General features: G+C 51.7%; 1 protein-coding gene across 1 annotated transcript in view; it reads right to left on the bottom strand.

The window, feature by feature from the left end:
* LOC116955845 (uncharacterized) overlaps positions 1 to 26,169 on the bottom strand; it is a 117,727-nt gene that overhangs the window by 74,412 nt on the left and 17,146 nt on the right. Inside the window, 1 exon segment of the mRNA XM_076053794.1 lies at positions 195 to 241. The gene's annotated coding sequence lies outside the window, so the exon portion shown is untranslated.

Here is a 26,169-nt window from a genome sequence, read left to right as displayed (position 1 = left end):
ACCAAAATCACCCATCGACTCACCCGCTCACTCACCCACCCACCCATCCTCTAACCCACCCACTCACCCACCCACCCATCCTCTAACCCACCCACCCATCCTCTAACCCACCCACTCACCCACCCACCAAATCACCAACTCAATACCCCCCCTGCCAGGGAGATTAGCCGAGCACGAGTTCATGGATCTCTTACCAGGAGATGGATTCAGACTTGACGAGCCGATCCCAGATGAGCTCGGCCTTTGTAGGAAACACAAAAGCAACACACACAGAGACACACATTAGTGTGTACACACACATAGACACACATTAGTGTGTACACACACACATTGGTGTGTACACACACACAGACACACATTAGTGTGTACACACACATATTAGTGTGTACACACACAGACACACATTAGTGTGTACACACACAGACACACATTAGTGTGTACACACACATAGACACACATTAGTGTGTACACACACACACAGACACACATTAGTGTGTACACACACACAGACACACATTAGTGTGTAGACACACATATTAGTGTGTACACACACACAGACACACATTAGTGTGTACACACACATATTAGTGTGTACACACACAGACACACATTAGTGTGTACACACACATTAGTGTGTACACACACATTAGTGTGTACACACACACAGACACATATTAGTGTGTACACACACAGACACACATTAGTGTGTACACACACACATGAGTGTGTACACACACACAGACACATTAGTGTGTACACACACACAGACACATTAGTGTGTACACAAACACACAGACACACATGAGTGTGTACACACACACAGACACATTAGTGTGTACACAAACACACAGACACACATGAGTGTGTACACACACAGACACACATTAATGTGTACACACACATACACACATTAGTGTGTACACACACATTAGCGTGCACACACACACATGCACATTCGTGTGCACACATAAATACGCACACACACACAAAGACAAAGGTCCCCCCGTGTAGCCTACGCAAGCTGTTGGGGCAAGTGCTGCAAGCGAGTTGCACCTATGAAGGCCGGCACGGCACGCGAAGGGGATGGGTGCCCAGCAACTTCGCCCGGCCGGCCGCCTTTGTCTCCCCAGTGCTGACGTTGTTTTTGTTTGTACACCGCACCACACGAGATGCTCGTTTAAGGTTGAGTCGACCTAGGGGAGGCTCAGGACCGCTTATTTGTTCGTGAGCGGGCATCGAACCGGGGTCACCGGGTTGGGAGCTCGATGCAGCGCTACACAACCACCGCCCCCACCACCACCACCCTGCACCCGCACTGAGATTCGCCGTCTCTCCCCATCTCTCTCTCTCTCATGACCAAAGTCCTTGATACAGCCACGCGAGAGGACATTGAGATTCGTGGTCTCTCGAGATGCCACTGAGATTAACTCTTCCTCAGCATGCCGCCTCCACCCTCGTGTACTAGGGGGGGTGTATGACAAGGGGGGTAAGGCGTTGGACACAAGAACACTAAGACCCCCCCCCCCGCCACTTCGTCCCCCTCTGTCACATGCCAGTCAGGTCTATTGCTGTCAGCGAGCGCCAATTAAGGTAGGCACGGCGCACGACGCGGGGGTGGTGTGGCCCAGGCCACCTTTGTCTCACCAGCACATAAGCACTGGGATTAACAGCCGAATCCCCCTGAGATAGAGGCAGCCCAGAGCCAGGGACTGAATTCAGACTGTACCTCCGTTGCGTACGACACGGCCATCGTGAACCCCACACGGCCATCGTGAACCCCACACGGCCATCGTGAACCCCACACGGCCATCGTGAACCTGACACGGCCATCGTGAACCCCACACGGCCATCGTGAACCCTACACGGTCATCGTGAACCCCACACGGCCATCGTGAACCCCACACGGCCATCGTGAACCCTACACGGCCATCGTGAACCTGACACGGTCATCGTGAACTCCACACCACCATCGTGAACCTGACACGTCCATCGTGAACCCCACAAGGCCATCGTGAACCCTACACGGCCATCGTGAACCCCGCACGGCCATCGTGAACCCCACAAGGCCATCGTGAACCCTACACGGCCATCGTGAACCCCGCACGGCCATCGTGAACTCCACACGGCCATCGTGAACCCTACACCACCATCGTGAACCCCACAAGGCCATCGTGAACCCTACACGGCCATCGTGAACTCCACACCGCCATCGTGAACCCCACTCGGCCCTGGGTTCGATCCCCGAAACCGGGGATCGAACCCAGGCCCGTCGACGTCGCTGGCTCGGAGCCTGACACAGGCCCCACACCGTCAGAGGTGAAATCGCAGCCAAGAGTATTCATAACCGGGCCATACGCAGCGGCAGCGAGCGCTGAAACGAGACCCGGGGATGAGGAGGCTTGGGGGGTGAGGGCAGTGACGCACGAGACACACGCTCTGCCAGCATCAACACGCACGCACGCGCTCGCAGAAGCACGCACGCTCCTGCACGCTTACGCACGCACGCTCGCATGCACGAGAATGCACGCGCAAGCATGCACAAGCACACTCACATGCACACTCACGCATGCACACACAATAATGCACAACACGCACGCTCACACAAGCACGCACGCACGCCCACGGCCAGAATGTGCAGGCATGCTGCACACACTCTCACCCGTTTACATGCACACACACACCCTCTGCCATCATACACACATGCAGGCGCACGTCCTTACACACACACTCACACGTGTGTGTGTGTGTGTGCGTGTCACTCTCAGGGGGTTCATCATGGCCGTGTCAGTGACTTTGTGCCAGCAACGCTGAGATACTTGTACTGTGTTCAAGTCCTGGGTCTGGGTGTCTCTCTCTCTCGCTCGTGAACAATACAAACAAAGACAAAGAGCCCACCCCCCCGCGTAGCCTCAACAGACTGTAGGGGCAAGTGCTGCTAGCGAGCAGCGCCTACGAAGGCCGGCACGGCACGCGAGGGGGCGGGTGGCCAGCACCACGCCCGGCCGCCTTTGTCTCCCTAGTGGCGATGTTTACTGCACACCGCCACACCGGGTACACATTTGAGGCCGAGTCCACCTAGGGGAGGCCCAGGACCGGTTCCGCCCGCTAACACTGCACGCGCGCATCCACGGACGTGCGGACGCGTGTCCATGCCGTTCCGCACAGTGGCGGCAGTGATGACGACGACAACAACAATCACGACGCTGATGTGGCACGCGTGGCGCTGGGGCCGTGTGGGCCGGGGCAACCCCCCCGGTCGTCAAGAAGAAGGAAGGCGCCACCGCTGTTGTGCCCCTCACACAGGCAGCAGCAGCAGTAGTATCAGTAGTAGTAGTAGCAGTAGTATCAGTAGTAGTAGTAGCAGTAGTAGCAGCAGTAGTATCAGTAGTAGTAGCAGCAGTAGTAGCAGCAGTAGTAGCAGTAGCAGCAGTAGCAGCAGTAGTAGTAGCAGTAGTAGCAGTTGTAGTAGTAGCAGCAGTAGCAGTAGTAGCAGCAGTAGCAGTAGTAGCAGTAGTAGCAGAATCAGTAGTAGTAGTAGCAGCAGTAGCAGCAGTAGTAGTAGCAGCAGTAGTAGTAGCAGCAGTAGAATCAGTAGTAGTAGTAGCAGCAGTAGTAGCAGCAGTAGCAGTAGTAGCAGCAGTAGTAGCAGCAGTATCAGTAGTAGTAGCAGCAGAAATAGTAGCAGTAGTATCAGTAGTAGCAGCAGCAGTAGTATCAGTAGCAGCAGTAGTATCAGTAGTAGCAGCAGTAGTAGTAGTATCAGTAGTAGTATCAGTAGCAGCAGTAGTAGTAGCAGCAGTAGGAGTATCAGTAGTAGTAGCAGCAGTAGTATCAGTAGCAGCAGAAGCAGCAGTAGCAGCTCCCTGCTCACGCGGAGCTGCTGCTACTACAACTGCTGATGATGATGATACTGCTACTACTGCTGATGATACTGCTACTACTACTGATGATGATGATACTGCTACTACTGCTGATGATACTGCTGCTACTACTGCTGATGATGATACTGCTACTACTGCTGATGATGATACCGCTGCTACTACTGCTGATGATACTGCTGCTACTACTGCTGATGATGATACTGCTGCTCCTCCTGCTGATGATGATACTGCTGCTGCTACGACTGCTGATGATGATACTGCTGCTGCTACTACTGCTGATGATACTGCTGCTACTACTACTGCTGATGATGATGATACTGCTGCTACTACTGCTGATGATGATACTGCTGCTGCTGCTACTACTGCCGATAATACTCCTGCTACTACTGCTGCTACTACTGCTGATGATGATACTGCTGCTACTACTGCTGATGATACTGCTGCTACTACTGCTGATTATGATACTACTGCTACTACTGCTGATGATGATACTGCTACTACTACTGCTGATGATGATGCTGCTGCTACTACTGCTGATGATGATGCTGCTGCTACTACTGCTGATGATGATGCTGCTGCTACTACTGCTGATGATGCTGCTGCTACTACTGCTGATGATGATACTGCTACTACTACTGATGATGATACTGCTGCTACTACTGCTGATGATGATGATGATACTGCTGCTACTACTGCTGCTGCTGATGATACTGCTGCTACTACTGCTGATGATACTGCTGCTACTACTGCTGATGATACTGCTGCTACTGATACTACTGCTGCTACTGATACTACTGCTACTACTGCTGCTGCTACTGCGGCTACTGATACTGCTGCTACCGCTGCAACTGATGCTGCTACTGCTGCTGTTGATACTGCTGCTGTTACTGATGCTGCTGCTACTGCTGATACTACTGCTGATACTACGGCTGATACCACCGCTGATGCCACCCCTGCTGCGCGATCCCCATTGAGTAATTTCGCGGTGCAATCTTTCGAATTTGGCAAAACTGTAACCGTCCAGCCGTGCGCGAGGCGGAAGGCGGTGAGCGTAGCTGCGGTGGTACTGATTGGTGGTTGTACGGCTAACGGGCAAAGCCACCGCGGTGTTCACCAGGGCGACCCGCCAGATTCAAACCGCGAGCCTCTGCATCACTACCATTACCTACAGCATCACCATCACTACCATCATCATCATTACTACCATCACCTACAGCATCACCATCACTACCATCATCATCATTACTACCATCACCATCACTACCATCATCATCATCATTAATACCATCACCTACAGCATCACCATCACTACCATCATCATCATTACTACCATCACCTACAGCATATCTATCACTACCATCATCATCATCACTACCATCATCATCACTACTACCATCACCTACAACATCACTATCACTACCAACATCATCACTACCATCATCATCATTACTACCATCACCTACAGCATATCTATCACTACCATCATCATCATCACTACCATCATCATCACTACCATCATCATCACTACTACCATCACCTACAACATCACTATCACTACCAACATCATCACTACCATCATCATCATTACTACCATCACCTACAGCATCACTATCACTACCATCATCATCATTACTACCATCACCTACAGCATCACTATCACTACCATCATCATCATTACTACCATCATCACTACCATCATCGTCATTACTACCATCACCTACAGCATCACTATCACTACCATCATCATCACTACTACCATCACCTACAACATCACTATAACTACCATCATCACTACCATCATCATCATTACTACCATCACCTACAGCATCACTATCACTACCATCATCATCATTACTACCATCACCTACAGCATCACTATCGCTACCATCATCATCATCACTACCATCATCATCATTACTACCATCATCATCATTACTACCATCACATACAGCATCACTATCACTACCATCATCATCACTACTACCATCACCTACAACATCACTATCACTACCATCATCATCATCACTACCATCATCATCATTACTACCATCACCTACAGCATCACCATCACTACCATCATCATCACTACTACCATCACCTACAGCATCACCATCACTACCATCATCATTACTACCATCATCATTACTACCATCACCTACAGCATCACCATCACTACCATCATCATCATTACTACCATCACCTACAGTGAGGGAAAAAAGTAATTGATCCCCTGCTTATTTTGTACGTTTGCCCACTGACAAAGAAATGATCAGTCTATAATTTTAATGGTAGGTTTATTTGAACAGTGAGAGACAGAATAACAACAACGAAATCCAGAAAAACGCATGTCAAAAACGTTATAAATTGATTTGCATTTTAATGAGGGAAATAAGTATTTGACCCCCTCTCAATAAGAAAGATTTCTGGCTCCCAGGTGTCCTTTATACAGGTAACGAGCTGAGATTAGGAGCACACTCTTCAAGGGAGTGCTCCTAATCTCAGCTTGTTACCTGTATAAAAGACACCTGTCCACAGAAGCAATCAATCAATCAGATTCCAAACTCTCCACCATGGCCAAGACCAAAGAGCTCTCCAAGGATGTCAGGGACAAGATTGTAGACCTACACAAGGCTCGAATAGGCTACAGGACCATTGCCAAGCAGCTTGGTGAGAAGGTGACAACAGTTGGTGCGATTATTCGCAAATGGAAGAAACACAAAAGAACTGTCAATCTCCCTCAGCCTGGGGCTCCATGCAAGATCTCACCTCGTGGAGTTGCAATGATCATGAGAACGGTGAGGAATCAGCCCAGAAGTACACGGGAGGATCTTGTCAATGATCTCAAGGCAGCTGGGACCATAGTCACCAAGAAAACAATTGGTAACACACTACGCCGTGAAGGACTGAAATCCTGCAGCGCCACAAGGTCTCCCTGCTCAAGAAAGCACATATACATGCCCGTCTAAAGTTTGCCAATGAACATCTGAATGATTCAGAGGAAAACTGGGTGAAAGTGTTGTGGTCAGATGAGACCAAAATGGAGCTCTTTGGCATCAACTCAACTCGCCATGTTTGGAGGAGGAGGAATGCTGCCTATGACCCCAAGAACACCATCCCCACCGTCAAACATGGAGTTGGAAACATTATGCTTTGGGGGTGTTTTTCTGCTAAGGGGACAGGACAACTTCACCGTATCAAAGGGACGATGGACGGGGCCATGTACCGTCAAATCTTGGGTGAGAACCTCCTTCCCTCAGCCAGGGCATTGAAAATGGGTCGTGGATGGGTATTCCAGCATGACAATGACCCAAAACACACGGCCAAGGCAACAAAGGAGTGGCTCAAGAAGAAGCACATTAAGGTCCTGGAGTGGCCTAGCCAGTCTCCAGACCTTAATCCCATAGAAAGTCTGTGGAGGGAGCTGAAGGTTCGAGTTGCCAAACGTCAGCTCGAAACCTTAATGACTTGGAGAAGATCTGCAAAGAGGAGTGGGACAAAATCCCTCCTGAGATGTGTGCAAACCTGGTGGCAAACTACAAGAAACGTCTGACCTCTGTGATTGCCAACAAGGGTTTTGCCACCAAGTACTAAGTCAAGTTTTGTAGAGGGGTCAAATACTTATTTCCCTCATTAAAAAGCAAATAAATGTATACAATTTTTGACATGCGGTTTTCTGGATTTTGTTGTTATTCTGTCTCTCACTGTTCAAATAAACCTACCATTAAAATTATAGACTGATAATTTCTTTGTCAGTGGGCAAACATACAAAATCAGCAGGGGATCAAATACTTTTCTCCCTCACTGTACAGCATCACCATCACTACCATCATCACCATCACGACCAAAATCATCATCACTACCATCATCATCACTACTACTATCACCTACAACATCACTATCACTACCATCATCATCATTACTACCATCACCTACAGCATCACCATCACTACCATCATCATCATCACTACCATCACCTACAGCATCACCATCACTACCATCATCACCATCACTACCATCACCTACAGGATCACCATCACTACCATCATCACCATTACTACCATCACATACAACATCACTATCACTACCATCAACATCAGCATCACTACCATCATCAAGACCACGACTATCATCAGCCACTGCCAAGCTGAGCCGCAGTCAATGTCATGGGTGCGATCCATCCTCCCTCTTCACAGCGACCGTCACGGATATCGCCACCACCACACCACCACCACACCGCCACCACCACCACACCGCCACCACCACCACACCGCTACCACCACCACACCGCCACCACCACCACACCGCCACCACCACCACACCACCACCACCACCACACCGCCACCACCACCACACCACCACCGCCGCCACCACCACACCACCACCACACCACCACCACACCACCACCGCCACCATCACACCACCACCACACCACCACCGCCACCACCTCCACACCACCACCACCGCCACCACATCCACCACCGCCACCACCTCCACACCACCATCACATCGCCGCCACCACCACACCACCACCACACCACCACCACACCACCACCACACCACCACCACACCACCTCCGCACCACCACCGCCACCACCGCCACCGCCACCACCACCACGAGCGACCGCAGGAGTATAAAAATGACCGCCCGTGGTCCCCGCGGCGGCGTGGATCACGGGCGGCGAGCCACCCACTTCCCGGCATCCGCTGCGGAACGCGGCCGAGTGGAAGCCGCGAATTTGTGTCGCAGGCACGGGGTGGTGGAGCTACAGGGGTGGAGCTACAGGGGTGGAGCTGCAGGGGTGGAGCTGCAGGGGTGGAGCTGCAGGGGTGGAGCTGCAGGGGTGGAGCTGCAGGGGTGGAGCTGCAGGGGTGGAGCTGCAGGGGTGGAGCTACAGGGGTGGAGTTGGCATTTCCCCCTGGAATCCTCCACACGCTCGACTCTTCCCGCAAGGGCCCGGCTGGTGCCTCGCGGCATCGCGCAGAGAGAGGGGGAAACGTTTCCCTTTGACAATCACCGAAACGAACTTCCGCCGGCGTTACGGTCGTCCACTATGGGCGCGGACTGGCGGAGTTCCGCTGTGCCGGGATCATCGCCGCCACCAGCACCAATACTAACATCACCACCAATACTAACACCACCACCAATACTAACATCACCACCAATACTAACACCACCACTAATACTAACACCAGCACCAATACTAACACCACCACTAATACTAACACCAGCACCAATACTAACATCATCACCAATACTGGCATCACCACCAATACTAACATCACCACCACCAATACTAACACCACCACTAATACTAACATCACCACCAATACTAACATCACCACCACCAATACTAACACCACCACCAATACTAACATCACCACTAATACTAACACCACCACTAATACTAACACCACCACCAATACTAACACCACTACCAATACTAACACCACCACCAATACTAACATCATCACCAATACTGGCATCACCACCAATACTAACATCACCACCACCAATACTAACACCACCACCAATACTAACACCACCACCAATACTGGCATCACCACCAATACTAACACCACCACCAATACTAACATCACCACCAATACTAACACCACCACCAATACTAACACCACCACCAATACTAACATCACCACCAATACTAACATCACCACCAATACTAACACAACCACCAATACTAACATCACCACCAATACTAACATCACCACTAATACTAACATCACCACCAATACTAACATCACCACCAATACTAACATCACCACCAATACTAACACCAGCACCAATACTAACATCACCACCAATACTAACACCACCACCAATACTAACACCACCACCAATACTAACACCACCACCAATACTAACACCACCACCAATACTAACATGACCACCAACACTAACATCTCCACCAATACTAACATCACCACCACCAATACTAACATCACCACCAATACTAACATCATCACCACCAATACTAACACCACCACCAATACTAACACCACCACCACCAATACTAACATCACCACCAACACTAACACCACCACCAATACTAACACCACCACTAATACTAACACCACCGCCAATACTAACACCACCACCAATACTGACATCACTACCAATACTAACACCACCACCAATACTAACACCACCACCAATACTAACATCTCCACCAATACTAACATCATCACCACCAATACTAACATCACCACCAATACTAACATCACCACCAATACTAACACCACCACCAATACTAACATCACCACCAATACTAACACCACCACCAATACTAACATCACCACTAATACTAACATCATCACCAATACTAACATCACCATCAACACTAACACCACCACCAATACTAACACCACCACCAATACTAACACCATCACCACCAATACTAACACCATCATCACCAATACTAACATCATCACCACCAATACTAACATCACCACCACCAATACTAACATCACCACCACCAATACTAACATGACCACCACCAATACTAACATGACCACCACCAATAATAACACCACCACTAATACTAACATCACCACTAATACTAACACCACCACCAATACTAACATCACCACCAGTACTAACACCACCAATACTAACACCATCACCAGCAATCCTAACATCATCACCACCAGTACTAACATCACTACCACCAATACGAACATCACCACCAATACTCAGATCACCACCACTAATACTAACACCACCACTAATACTAACACCACCACTAATACTAACACCACCACCAATACTAACATCACCACCAATACTAACATCACCACCAATACTAACACCACCACCAATACTGACACCACCACTAATACTAACATCACCACCAATACTAACACCACCACCAATAATAACATCACCACCAATACTAACATCACCACCAATACTAACACCACCACCAATCCTAACATCACCACCAATACTAACACCACCACTAATACTAACACCACCACTAATACTAACATCACCACCAATACTAACACCACCACCAATACTAACACCACCACCAATACTAACATCACCACCAATACTAACATCACCACCAATACTAACACCACCGCTAATACTAACATCACCACCAATACTAACACCACCACTAATACTAACACCACCACCAATACTAACATCACCACCAATACTAACATCACCACCAATACTAACATCACCACCAATACTAACACCACCACCAATACTAACATCACCACCAATACTAACACCACCACCAATACTAACATCACCACCACAACCACTATCATCACCACCACTATCGTCATCACTACAAACATCACTACTATTACTAACATAACCACGATCACCGTCATCAGCATCACCACCATTACGATCACGACTATCATCACTGCCAATACTATGAAAACCATCATTGACATCACCACCACTATCATTTAAGGTTCAGTCGACCTAGGGGAGGCCCAGGACCGGTTCGGATAACCTTCACTGATGTTGGCCACGAGTGGGAATTGAACGCAGGTCGCCAGGTTCATAGGGCGCTAACCACCACACTACCGCTCCCCACTCACCACACACACACACAAAGAGTGCACAGCGCTCACACACACTCACATACACGCACACTCACACACGCACTCACATACACGCACACACACGCTAACACACCCTCGCATACGCACATACGCACACTCACACGCACACTCACATACACGCATACAGAATACACAGCGCTCACATACACATACATACGCACTCTCACATACACACGCACACACGCACTCACATACAAAGATCAACACAAAGATTCCCCGTATAACCTTGACAGACTGTAGGGGCAAGTGCTGTTAGCGAGCACCTATGAAGGCCGGTAACGGTACACGAGGGGGTGGGTGGCCAGCACCACGCCCGACCGCCTTTGTCTCCCCAGTGGCGATGTTTACACACCGCACCAGGTACTAATTTGAGACTGAGTCGACCTAGGGGAGGCCCAGGACCGGTTCAGATAATCGTCGCTAGTGTTGGCCGTGAGCGGGAATCGAAACCAGATCGCCGGGTTCATAGCGCAGCGCGCTAACCGCTACACTATCGCTCCCACACTCACACACTCACGTACATACCATACACACCACTACACACGACACACCACCACCACTATACACCACCACCACACACCACCACCACACACCACCACACACCACCACCACCACACACCACCACCACACCACCACCACTACCACCACACCACCACACTACCACCACACTACCACCACACACCACCACCACACCACCACCATACACCACACCACCACACTACCACCACCACCACACACTACCACACACCACCACCACACCACCACTACCACTCCAACAACAGTGAGAAGGCTGGGGACTCTTATTTTGAAACAGCTCCAAATTCTCTCTCAAATCTTTTGAGGAAAAATACCCCGCATGTGGTGGGGGGAGGAGGACGAGGAGGGGGGGGGCACAGGGGGAGGGGCAGGGGGAGGGGCAAGGGAGAGGGGGGAGAGGAGAGTGGGCAGGGGGGAGGGGCAGGGGGCAGGGGGGAGGGGCAGGGGGCAGGGGCAGGGGGGAGGGCCAGGGGGGAGGGGCAGGGGGAACTTATAAATCCCTGGGGAAGCTCTCCCCACTTTTGACTCTTCCGTGCTGGGTGTTGCGTGAAGCGGTTTAAACCGATAACCGTTATGGGAACCGGTTACCGGTTCGCAGGGGGCCCGAGTTCCGGCGGGGAGGTCGCGAGGAGCGGGTTGGCACGCGCGGGAAGACAAACGGCGTGGGGCGCACGCAAGTGGCGGGGCGGTCGGTCAATCGCCCTCGCTCGCTGCTCAGAGGCACAGAAGCAACGTGCACCCCCCTCTACACAACCCCCTCTACACAACCCCCTCTACACAACCCCCTCTACACAACCCCCTCTACACAACCCCCCCCCCCTACACACCCCCAACACCCAATCACCAAAACCCCCCCCCCACCAACACCCCCTCCCAACAAACCCACCACCAACACCCACTCCCAACACTCCCCCACCAACACCCCACCACCAACACCCACTCCCAACACCCCCCCACCAACACCCCACCACCAACACCCACTCCCAACACCCCCCCCCACCAACACCCCACCACCAACACCCCACCACCAACACCCACTCCCAACACTCCACCACCAACACCCCACCACCAACACCCCCCCACCAACACCCCACCACCAACACCCCACCACCAACACCCCACCACCAACACCCACTCCCAACACCCCCCCACCAACACCCACTCCCAACACCCCCCCACTAACACGCAACCACCAACACCCCACCACCAACACCCCACCACCAACACCCACTCCCAACACCCCCCCACCAACACCCACCCCAACACCCCCCCACCAACACCCCACCACCAACACCCACTCCCAACACCCCCCCACTAACACCCACTCCCAACACCCCCCCACCAACACCACCCCCAACACCCCCCACCAACACCACCCCCAACACCCCCCACCAACACCACCCCCAACACCCAATCACCAACACCCCACCACCAACACCCCACCCCCAACACCCCACCACCAACACCCACTCCCAACACCCCCCCACTAACACCCCCCCACTAACACCCCCCCACTAACACCCAACCACCAACACCCCACCACCAACACCCCACCACCAACACCCACTCCCAACACCCCCCCACCAACACCCACTCCCAACACCCCCCCACCAACACCCACTCCCAACACCCCCCCACCAACACCCCCCCACCAACACCCACTCCCAACACCCCCCCACCAACACCACCCCCAACACCCCACCACCAACACCCCACCACCAACACCCACTCCCAACACCCCCCCACCAACACCCACTCAAAACACCCCCCCACCAACACCCCACCACCAACACCCACTCCCAACACCCCCCCACCAACACCACCCCCAACACCCAACCACCAACACCCACTCCCAACACCCTCCCCCCCAACACCCCACCACCAACACCCCCCCCCAACACCCCCCCACCAACACCCAACCACCAACACCCACTCCCAACACCCCCCCACCAACACCCACTCCCAACACCCCCCCACCAACACCCCACCAACACCCACTCCCAACACCCCCCCACCAACACCCCACCACCAACACCCACTCCCAACACCCACCCACCAACACCCCACCACCAACACCCACTCCCAACACCCACCCACCAACACCCCACCAACACCCACTCCCAACACCCCCCCACCAACACCCCACCACCAACACCCACTCCCAACACCCCCCCACCAACACCCCCCCACCAACACCCAACCACCAACACCCACTCGCAACACCCCCCCACCAACACCCACTCCCAACACCCCCCCACCAACACCCCACCAACACCCACTCCCAACACCCCCCCACCAACACCCCACCACCAACACCCACTCCCAACACCCCCCCACCAACACCCCACCACCAACACCCACTCCCAACACCCACCCACCAACACCCCCCCACCAACACCACCCCCAACACCCAACCACCAACACCCCCCCCCCCCGACCCCTTGCAGATTGCTGTCTTGGTGAGCGCCCCTAAGCAGCTACCAGGAACCACTGTGGTAGTTACTGTAGCTACTGTAGCTACTGTAGTTACTGTAGCTGCACCACCACCACTGTGGTAGCTACTGTAGCTGCTGCACCACCACCACTGTGGTAGCTACTGTAGTTACTGTAGCTGCTGCACCACCACCACTGTGGTAGTTACTGTAGCTACTGTAGTTACTGTAGCTGCTGCACCACCACCACTGTGGTAGCTACTGAAGCTGCACCACCACTGTGGTAGCTACTGAAGCTGCACCACCACTGTGGTAGCTACTGAAGCTACTGCACCACCACCACTGTGGTAGCTACTAAAGCTGCACCACCACCACCACTGTGGTAGCTACTGAAGCTGCACCACCACCACCACTGTGGTAGCTACTGTAGCTACTGAAGCTGCTGCTGCTGCTGCTCCCAAACAGCACTTACGCCGACAGTCTGTGAAGGCGACACGGGGGGATCATTGTGTTCTTGTATTGGCACAAATCGGTATTAACACACAGCAACACAGCCACACAGTCACACAGCAACACAGTCACACAGCCACACAGCAACACAACACAGCAACACAGTCACACAGCCACACAGCACCAGAACACAGCAACACAGTCACACAGCAACACAACCACACAGCAACACAGTCACACAACAACCTAGTCACACAGCAACACAACCACACAGAAACAGTCACACAGCAACACAACCACACAACAACACAGTCACACAGCAACACAACCACACAGAAACAGTCACACAGCAACACAGTCACACAGCAACACAACCACACAGCCACACAGCAACACAGTCACACAGCCACACAGTCACACAGCAACACAACCACACAGCAACACAGTCACACAGCCACACAGCAACACAGCAACACAGTCACACAGCCACACAGCAACACAACCACACAGTCACACAGCCACACAGCAACACAACCACACAGCAACACAACCACACAGCAACACAGTCACACAGTAACACAACAACACAGTCACACAGCAACACAACAACACAGTCACACAGCAACACAACCACACAGAAACAGTCACACAGCAACACAGTCACACAGCAACACAACCACACAGCAACACAGTCACACAGCAACACAGTCACACAGCAACACAGTCACACAGCAACACAACCACACAGCAACAGTCACACAGCAACACAACCACACAGTAACACAGTCACACAGCAACACAGTCACACAGCAACACAGCCACACAGTAACACAACCACACAGCAACACAGTCACACAGTCACACAGCAACACAACCACACAGCAACACAGCCACACAGTAACACAGTCACACAGCAACACAGTCACACAGTAACACAGTCACACAGTAACACAACCACACAGCAACACAGTCACACAGTAACACAACCACACAGCAACACAGTCACACAGTAACACAGTCACACAGCAACACAGTCACACAGCAACACAGTCACACAGCAACACAACCACACAGTAACACAGTCACACAGTAACACAGTCACACAGCAACACAGTCACACAGCAACACAACCACACAGCAACACAGTCACACAGCAACACAGTAACACAGCAACACAGTCACACAGCAACACAACCACACAGCAACACAGTCACACAGCAACACAACCACACAGAAACAGTCACACAACCTAGTCACACAGCAACACAGTCACACAGCAACACAACCACACAGCAACACAACCACACAGCACAGCCACACAGCAACACAGTCACACAGCAACACAACAACACAGTCACACAGCAACACAGTCACACAGCAACACAACCACACAGTAACACAACCACACAGCAACACAACAACACAGTCACACAGCAACACAACAACACAGTCACACAGCAACACAGTCACACAGTCACACAGCAACACAGTCACACAGTAACACAGTCACACAGCAACACAGCCACACAGTAACACAACCACACAGCAACACAGTCACACAGCAACACAACCACACAGCAACACAGTCACACAGCAACACAGCCACACGTCAACACAGCCACACAGCAACACAGTCACACGTCAACACAGCCACACAGCAACACAGTCACACAGCAACACAGCAACAGTCACACAGCAACACAACCACACAGCAACACAGTCACACAGCAACACAGTCACATGTCAACACAGCCACACAGCAACACAACCACACAGCAACACAGTCACACGGCAACACAACCACACAGTAACACAGTCACACAGCAACACAACCACACAGCAACACAGTCACACAGTAACACAACCACACAGTAACACAACCACACAGCAACACAGTCACACAGCAACACAGCCACACAGTAACACAGTCACACAGCAACACAGTCACACAGCAACACAACCACACAGCAACACAACCACACAGTAACACAGTCACACAGCAACACAGTCACACAGCAACACAGTCACACAGCAACACAGTCACACAACCACACAACCACACAGCAACACAGCCACACAGCAACACAGTCACACAGCAACACAGTCACACAGCAACACAACCACACAGCAACACAGTCACACAGCAACACAGTAACACAGTCACACAGCAACACAACCACACAGTAACACAGCAACACAGTAACACAGTCACACGGCAACACAACCACACAGCAACACAGTCACACAGCAACACAACCACACAGTAACACAACCACACAGCAACACAGTCACACAGCAACACAACCACACAGTAACACAACCACACAGCAACACAACCACACAGCAACACAGTCACACAGCAACACAACCACACAGTAACACAACCACACAGCAACACAGTCACACAGCAACACAACCACACAGTAACACAACCACACAGCAACACAGTCACACAGCAACACAGCAACACAACCACACAGCAACACAGTCACACAGTAACACAGTCACACGGCAACACAGTCACACAGCAACACAGTCACACAGCAACACAACCACACAGTAACACAGTCACACGGCAACACAACCACACAGTAACACAACCACACAGTAACACAGTCACACAGTAACACAACCCATTGTAACGACCCTACACCTTAATCAATGCAATCCTCTTGAAGCGGCGTAGTGAGCGGTGGCGCAGTGGTTAGCCCACCGCGAGGCAAAATTGGCGGGCGGCCCGAGTTCAATTCCAGGCCACGGCGAACATCAGTGGCTGAACCGGTCCTGTGGTGTCCCCCACCCCACCCCTCCCCACCCCCTCCCCCTCCCCTCCCCCTCCCCACCCCCTCCCCCACCCCTCCCCCACCCCTCCCCCTCCACCACCTCCACCCCCTCCTCCACCCCCACCCCTCCTCCACCCCCGCCCCATGCTCCCACGAACCCACAGCGTGCTAACCGCTGGACCCACCACTCCTGCCCACCGCCCCTGTATGTCCATTAAGACTCCCTTAATGGCCCGGTGTTTCGGCTTGTTGCATAATTCTCACTTAACAATAACAATGATGACGATGATGATGATGATCATCATCGTCACGGCAGTAGTAACAATCACTCGTAGAAGCCTGCGCTACGACAGCCCGGCGGCACGGGTTCGGATCCCGCTCACGGCAAACATCGGCGGAGAGGCAACCTCAACGTTACCTTCGGCGAAGCTGCACTGACCAGTGTGGTGAAGTATGGTCAGATAACCCCTCCCGACCACGATGGCGAGAGTGGAGCGTCATCGACCTCACCACAGACATCACTGCCCGCTATGGCCATCATCATCATCACCACCACTACCGGCAGCAGAATCAGCACGAACCTTACCACTAAACACGATCATAACCAACATCAGTTCATCAACAGTCGCCACCACCACCACCTTCATCAGTGACAGCACCATCACAAGATTTACCAATGATCATCACCACCACCATCATTATCACTGTCATCAGCATCAATCACCACGATCATCATCATCACCACAATCACTATCATTGTCATCACCACAATCACTATCAACAGCACCACCACCACCAGTATCACCAAATAAAATTATTATCTGCATCATCACCACCACTTCCACCACCACCATCATTACCACCACCACCATCAAAATCATCACTCATCACCACCCAGCAGTGGATTAACAAGAGGGCTATAACATTATTACAGGATTGATTATCAATCATAAGAATGCTCATTACTGGCGTAGTTTTTTCGTTTATTTTATTATTTTTGAGCCTATCTACGTGACTTTACCGAAAGACCCACAGAATAATAATTATTAATAATAAGAACGATAATTTGTAACCAGCACAATTTCCACTTGCCCTAAGCCAGCGCCCGCGTGTTGCCCAGTGACGTTTTGTAGATGAGGCTAGGACCTACCCCTAGGTTTACTCGGCCAGAAATGGACTGCCAGGCTGCGACGGTGAGCAAACTGGAAATGGAGTCCAAGCAATGGGGGACTGCGTCTCCGAGAGTGATCTGTCCATCCAACAGCGTGCCGGGTTCACCACGGCGTGCCGAGTTCACCACGTTCACCACGGCGTGCCGGGTTCACCACAGGGTGCCGAGTTCACCACAGGGTGCCGGGTTCACCACGGCGTGCCGGGTTCACCACAGGGTGCCGGGTTCACCACGGCGTGCCGAGTTCACCACGGCGTGCCGAGTTCACCACAGGGTGCCGGGTTCACCACGGCGTGCCGGGTTCACCACAGGGTGCCGGGTTCACCATGGCGTGCCGAGTTCACTACGTTCACCACGGCGTGCCGAGTTCACCACGGCGTGCCGGGTTCACCATGGCGTGCCGAGTTCACTACGTTCACCATGGCGTGCCGAGTTCACCACGTTCACCACAGGGTGCGGTGCCGAGTTCACCACGGCGTGCCGAGTTCACCACAGGGTGCCGAGTTCACCACGGCACACCCACACTCTGCAGTCGCGCGTGGTGGTGGTGCATCAGCCAGTCATCTCAGTCATCTCAGTCAGTCGACCCGTGGCACCTGGGTCTGTCCCGTGACCTCCTGCCAGCGGGCGTTCGACACTTCGCGAAGCCTCAAGGTGCACATGGCCTGGCACAAGCGCCGTGGTGACGTCATCGCCACTTAATGGCGAATGGCGGTGATTGTCTGTTGGTGGTGCTGGTGGAGTAAAGTGTTGGTACTCCAGCCGTCCGGCCACCGTGGAAGAGTGGACCAAATATCACCCCCTTGCATAGAGACCCAGAGACTCACATAGAGACCCACAGACTCACATAGAGACCCAGAGACTCACATAGAGACCCACAGACTCACATAGAGACCCACAGACTCACATAGAAACCCACAGACTCACAAAGAGACCCACAGACTCACATAGAGACCCACAGACTCACATAGAGACCCACAGACTCACATAGAAACCCACAGACTCACATAGAGACCCACAGACTCACATAGAGACCCACAGACTCACAAAGAGACCCACAGACTCACATAGAGACCCACAGACTCACATAGAGACCCACAGACTCACATAGAGACCCACAGACTCACATAGAGACCCACAGACTCACATAGAAACCCACAGACTCACATAGAGACCCACAGACTCACATTGAGACCCACAGACTCACAGCGACCCACAGACTCACAGAGACCCACAGACTCACATAGAGCCCCACAGACTCACATAGAGAGCCACAGACTCACATAGAGAGCCACAGACTCACATAGAGAGCCACAGACTCACATAGAGACCCACAGACTCACATAGAGACCCACGGACTCGCATAGAGACCCAGAGACTCGCATAGAGACCCAGAGACTCACATAGAGACCCACAGACTCACATAGCGACCCACAGACTCACATAGAGACCCACAGACTCACATAGAGACCCACAGACTCACATAGAGACCCACAGACTCACATAGAGACCCACAGACTCACATAGAGACCCACGGACTCACATAGAGACCCAGAGACTCGCATAGAGACCCACAGACTCACATAGAGACCCAGAGACTCACATAGAGACCCACAGACTCACACAGAGACCCAGAGACTCACATACAGACCCAGAGACTCACATACAGACCCACCGACTCACAGAGACCCACAGACTCGCAGTGACCTACAGACTCACACAGAGACCCACAGACTCACACAGAGACCCATAGACTCACACAGAGACCCACAGACTCCCATAGAGACCCACAGACTCACACAGAGACTCACAGACTCGCATAGAGACCCACAGACTCACACAGAGACTCACAGACTCACATAGAGACCCATAGACTCACATAGAGACTCATAGACTCACATAGAGACCCACAGACTCACATAGAAACCCACAGACTCACATAGAGACCCACAGACTCACACAGAGGCCCACAGACTCACATAGAGACCCACAGACTCGCATAGAGACCCACAGACTCGCAGTGACCTACAGACTCGCATAGAGACCCACAGACTCACACAGAGACTCATAGACTCACATAGAGACCCACAGACTCACATAGAGACCCACAGACTCACATAGAGACCCACAGACTCACACAGAGACCCACAGACTCACATAGAGACCCACAGACTCGCATAGAGACCCACAGACTCGCAGTGACCTACAGACTTGCATAGAGACCCACAGACTCCCACACGGAGTTCAAGCTTCTCACACAGAGGCCTATCGCCGACTGCCTCTCTTCACAAGATAAACACGGGTGCTTTATATCCGCAGGATGCGCATGTACGGTACAACTATTTCTGTACAGTCAACGTACTTCTTTCCCCACGCCGTGTGGGGAGGGGGGCGGGGGGTGGTTTAACCATACTTCACCATGCTGGTCAGACATCACTCACAGCAGCAGCCGCCACCGGGAATGGAATTCGGCTCCCCTGGAGCACGAATCGCTCGAGCCGAACACTCCGATACTCGTGCCTGTGCATGCCGAGGCTCCCTTAACGGACCGGCGCTATCCCCGCAAGTCGAATCCTCACTTCGTAGCAATCGTCACGACTATAATTAGCCAAGAATGTCCGTGTGTCCCGTGCGTGACGTCACGCCACATGCCACACCCCCCCCACCCCGTCATTAATATTCATGAGCGGGTGGATTTTTACACTCGCGCAGAATTAGGGTTGAGCGGAAATTTGTTTCACAAATTCTCTTCAAGTTTGACGTTTCTTTATTGAAAGTGAATCTCATAAATCTACGCAGCTACAAAGTGGATTTGGTGTCTTTATTTATTTCTTCAGCGCTTGAGACGAAAGGTCAGTCTAATTTACGCTGCTACATTATGGTAAAATAGACATTTCTCGGTGATTTTCCAGATATTGTATCGAATTCCAATTTATTTCGACCCCAGCGACCGAAAGCCGAAGAGAATAAAGTATCGGAGCAGTGAATTTGAACAAATTGAAGGTCGGTTATATACAGTGCTACAGTGACATGCAGGCAAAATTTCGTGCAAGATTCACTGCCATTAAATTGACAACAGATACAATTTTTTCGCAAATATTACAGCTTCCGTCCGAGGACGGGCAAACAGGCAAGCATGTTGGCGGTGGTGCGTGTGTGTCTGTCTGTGCGACGTCTATTCCTGTGTCTCTGTGTCTATCCCAGGTCTCTGTGTCTATCCCAGGTCTGTGTGACGTCTATTCCTGTGTCTCTGTGTCTATCCCAGGTCTGTGTGGCGTCTATTCCTGTGTCTCTGTGTCTATCCCAGGTCTGTGTGACGTCTATTCCTGTGTCTCTGTGTCTATCCCAGGTCTGTGTGACGTCTATTCCTGTGTCTCTGTGACTATCCCAGGTCTGTGTGACGTCTATTCCTGTCTCTGTGTCTATCCCAGGTCTGTGTGACATCTATTCCTGTGTCTCTGTGACTATCCCAGGTCTCTGTGACGTCTATTCCTGTGTCTCTGTGTCTATCCCAGGTCTGTGTGGCGTCTATTCCTGTGTCTCTGTGTCTATCCCAGGTCTGTGTGACGTCTATTCCTGTGTCTCTGTGTCTATCCCAGGTCTGTGTGACGTCTATTCCTGTGTCTCTGTGACTATCCCAGGTCTGTGTGACGTCTATTCCTGTCTCTGTGTCTATCCCAGGTCTGTGTGACATCTATTCCTGTGTCTCTGTGACTATCCCAGGTCTGTGTGGCGTCTATTCCTGTGTCTCTGTGTCTATCCCAGGTCTGTGTGGCGTCTATTCCTGTCTCTGTGACTATCCCAGGTCTGTGTGGCGTCTATTCCTGTGTCTCTGTATCTATCCCAGGTCTGTGCGGCGTCTATCCCAGGTCTCTGTGTCTATCCCAGGTCTGTGTGGCGTCTATTCCTGTGTCTATCCCAGGTCTGTGTGACGTCTATTCCTGTGTCTCTGTGTCTATCCCAGGTCTGTGTGGCGTCTATTCCTGTGTCTCTGTGTCTATCCCAGGTCTGTGTGACGTCTATTCCTGTGTCTCTGTGTCTATCCCAGGTCTGTGTGGCGTCTATTCCTGTGTCTCTGTGTCTATCCCAGGTCTGTGTGGCATCTATTCCTGTCTCTGTGTCTATCCCAGGTCTGTGCGACGTCTATTCCTGTGTCTCTGTGACTATCCCAGGTCTGTGTGACGTCTATTCCTGTGTCTCTGTGTCTATCCCAGGTCTGTGCGACGTCTATTCCTGTGTCTCTGTGTCTATCCCAGGTCTGTGCGACGTCTATTCCTGTGTCTCTGTGTCTATCCCAGGTCTGTGCGACGTCTATTCCTGTGTCTCTGTGTCTATCCCAGGTCTGTGTGGCGTCTATTCCTGTGTCTCTGTGTCTATCCCAGGTCTGTGCGACGTCTATTCCTGTGTCTCTGTGTCTATCCCAGGTCTGTGTGGCATCTATTCCTGTGTCTCTGCGTCTATCCCAGGTCTGTGTGGCGTCTATTCCTGTGTCTCTGTGACTATCCCCGGTCTGTGTGGCATCTATTCCTGTGTCTCTGTGACTATCCCAGGTCTGTGCGACGTCTATTCCTGTGTCTCTGTGACTATCCCAGGTCTGTGTGACATCTATTCCTGTGTCTCTGTGACTATCCCAGGTCTGTGCGGCATCTATTCCTGTGTCTCTGTGTCTATCCCAGGTCTGTGTGACGTCTATTCCTGTGTCTCTGTGACTATCCCAGGTCTGTGTGGCATCTATTCCTGTGTCTCTGTGTCTATCCCAGGTCTGTGTGACGTCTATTCCTGTGTCTCTGTGACTATCCCAGGTCTGTGTGGCGTCTATTCCTGTGTCTCTGTGACTATCCCAGGTCTGTGTGGCGTCTATTCCTGTGTCTCTGTGACTATCCCAGGTCTGTGTGGCGTCTATTCCTGTGTCTCTGTGACTATCCCAGGTCTGTGTGACATCTATTCCTGTGTCTCTGTGTCTATCCCAGGTCTGTGTGACGTCTATTCCTGTGTCTATCCCAGGTCTGTGTGACATCTATTCCTGTGTCTCTGTGACTATCCCAGGTCTGTGTGACATCTATTCCTGTGTCTCTGTGACTATCCCAGGTCTGTGTGACGTCTATTCCTGTCTCTGTGTCTATCCCAGGTCTGTGTGACGTCTATTCCTGTGTCTCTGTGACTATCCCAGGTCTGTGTGACATCTATTCCTGTGTCTCTGTGACTATCCCAGGTCTGTGTGGCGTCTATTCCTGTGTCTCTGTGTCTATCCCAGGTCTGTGTGACGTCTATTCCTGTCTCTGTGTCTATCCCAGGTCTGTGTGACATATATTCCTGTGTCTCTGTGTCTATCCCAGGTCTGTGTGACATCTATTCCTGTGTCTATCCCAGGTCTGTGTGACGTCTATTCCTGTGTCTCTGTGTCTATCCCAGGTCTGTGTGACGTCTATTCCTGTGTCTCTGTGACTATCCCAGGTCTGTGTGGCATCTATTCCTGTGTCTCTGTGACTATCCCAGGTCTGTGTGACGTCTATTCCTGTGTCTCCGTGACTATCCCAGGTCTGTGTGGCATCTATTCCTGTGTCTCTGTGACTATCCCAGGTCTGTGTGACATCTATTCCTGTGTCTCTGTGTCTATCCCAGGTCTGTGTGACATCTATTCCTGCGTCTCTGTGTCTATCCCAGGTCTGTGTGACATCTATTCCTGTGTCTCTGTGACTATCCCAGGTCTGTGTGACATCTATTCCTGTGTCTCTGTGTCTATCCCAGGTCTGTGTGACGTCTATTCCTGTGTCTCTGTGACTATCCCAGGTCTGTGCGACGTCTATTCCTGTGTCTCTGTGACTATCCCAGGTCTGTGTGACATCTATTCCTGTGTCTCTGTGACTATCCCAGGTCTGTGTGACGTCTATTCCTGTCTCTGTGACTATCCCAGGTCTGTGTGACGTCTATTCCTGTGTCTCTGTGTCTATCCCAGGTCTGTGTGACGTCTATTCCTGTGTCTCTGTGACTATCCAGGTCTGTGTGACATCTATTCCTGTGTCTCTGTGACTATCCCAGGTCTGTGTGACGTCTATTCCTGTGTCTCTGTGACTATCCCAGGTCTGTGTGACGTCTATTCCTGTGTCTCTGTGACTATCCCAGGTCTGTGTGACATCTATTCCTGTGTCTCTGTGACTATCCCAGGTCTGTGTGACATCTATTCCTGTGTCTCTGTGTCTATCCCAGGTCTGTGTGACGTCTATTCCTGTGTCTCTGTGACTATCCCAGGTCTGTGTGACGTCTATTCCTGTGTCTCTGTGTCTATCCCAGGTCTGTGTGACGTCTATTCCTGTGTCTCTGTGTCTATCCCAGGTCTGTGTGACGTCTATTCCTGTGTCTCTGTGACTATCCCAGGTCTGTGTGACGTCTATTCCTGCGTCTCTGTGACTATCTCTGTGTCTATCCCAGGTCTGTGTGACGTCTATTCCTGCGTCTCTGTGACTATCTCTGTGTCTATCCCAGGTCTGTGTGACGTCTATTCCTGTGTCTCTGTGACTATCCCAGGTCTGTGTGACGTCTATTCCTGCGTCTCTGTGACTATCTCTGTGTCTATCCCAGGTCTGTGTGACATCTATTCCTGTGTCTCTGTGTCTATCCCAGGTCTGTGTGACATCTATTCCTGTGTCTCTGTGACTATCCCAGGTCTGTGTGGCGTCTATTCCTGTGTCTCTGTGTCTATCCCAGGTCTGTGTGACATCTATTCCTGTGTCTCTGTGTCTATCCCAGGTCTGTGTGGCATCTATTCCTGTGTCTCTGTGTCTATCCCAGGTCTGTGTGACGTCTATTCCTGTGTCTCTGTGACTATCCCAGGTCTGTGTGACGTCTATTCCTGTGTCTCTGTGTCTATCCCAGGTCTGTGTGACGTCTATTCCTGTGTCTCTGTGTCTATCCCAGGTCTGTGTGACGTCTATTCCTGTGTCTCTGTGACTATCCCAGGTCTGTGTGACGTCTATTCCTGCGTCTCTGTGACTATCTCTGTGTCTATCCCAGGTCTGTGTGACGTCTATTCCTGCGTCTCTGTGACTATCTCTGTGTCTATCCCAGGTCTGTGTGACGTCTATTCCTGTGTCTCTGTGACTATCCCAGGTCTGTGTGACGTCTATTCCTGCGTCTCTGTGACTATCTCTGTGTCTATCCCAGGTCTGTGTGACGTCTATTCCTGTGTCTCTGTGACTATCCCAGGTCTGTGCGACGTCTATTCCTGTGTCTCTGTGACTATCCCAGGTCTGTGTGACATCTATTCCTGTGTCTCTGTGACTATCCCAGGTCTGTGTGACGTCTATTCCTGTCTC

This window comes from Petromyzon marinus, chromosome 62 (assembly GCF_048934315.1).
Source record: "Petromyzon marinus isolate PM22_M1 ecotype Great Lakes invasive population chromosome 62, UKy_Petmar_22M1.pri1.0, whole genome shotgun sequence".
Classification (NCBI taxonomy): Eukaryota; Metazoa; Chordata; class Hyperoartia; order Petromyzontiformes; family Petromyzontidae; genus Petromyzon; species Petromyzon marinus.
Note: the sequence above shows the minus strand (reverse complement) of the source record. Positions and strands in the feature narration are given on the sequence as shown.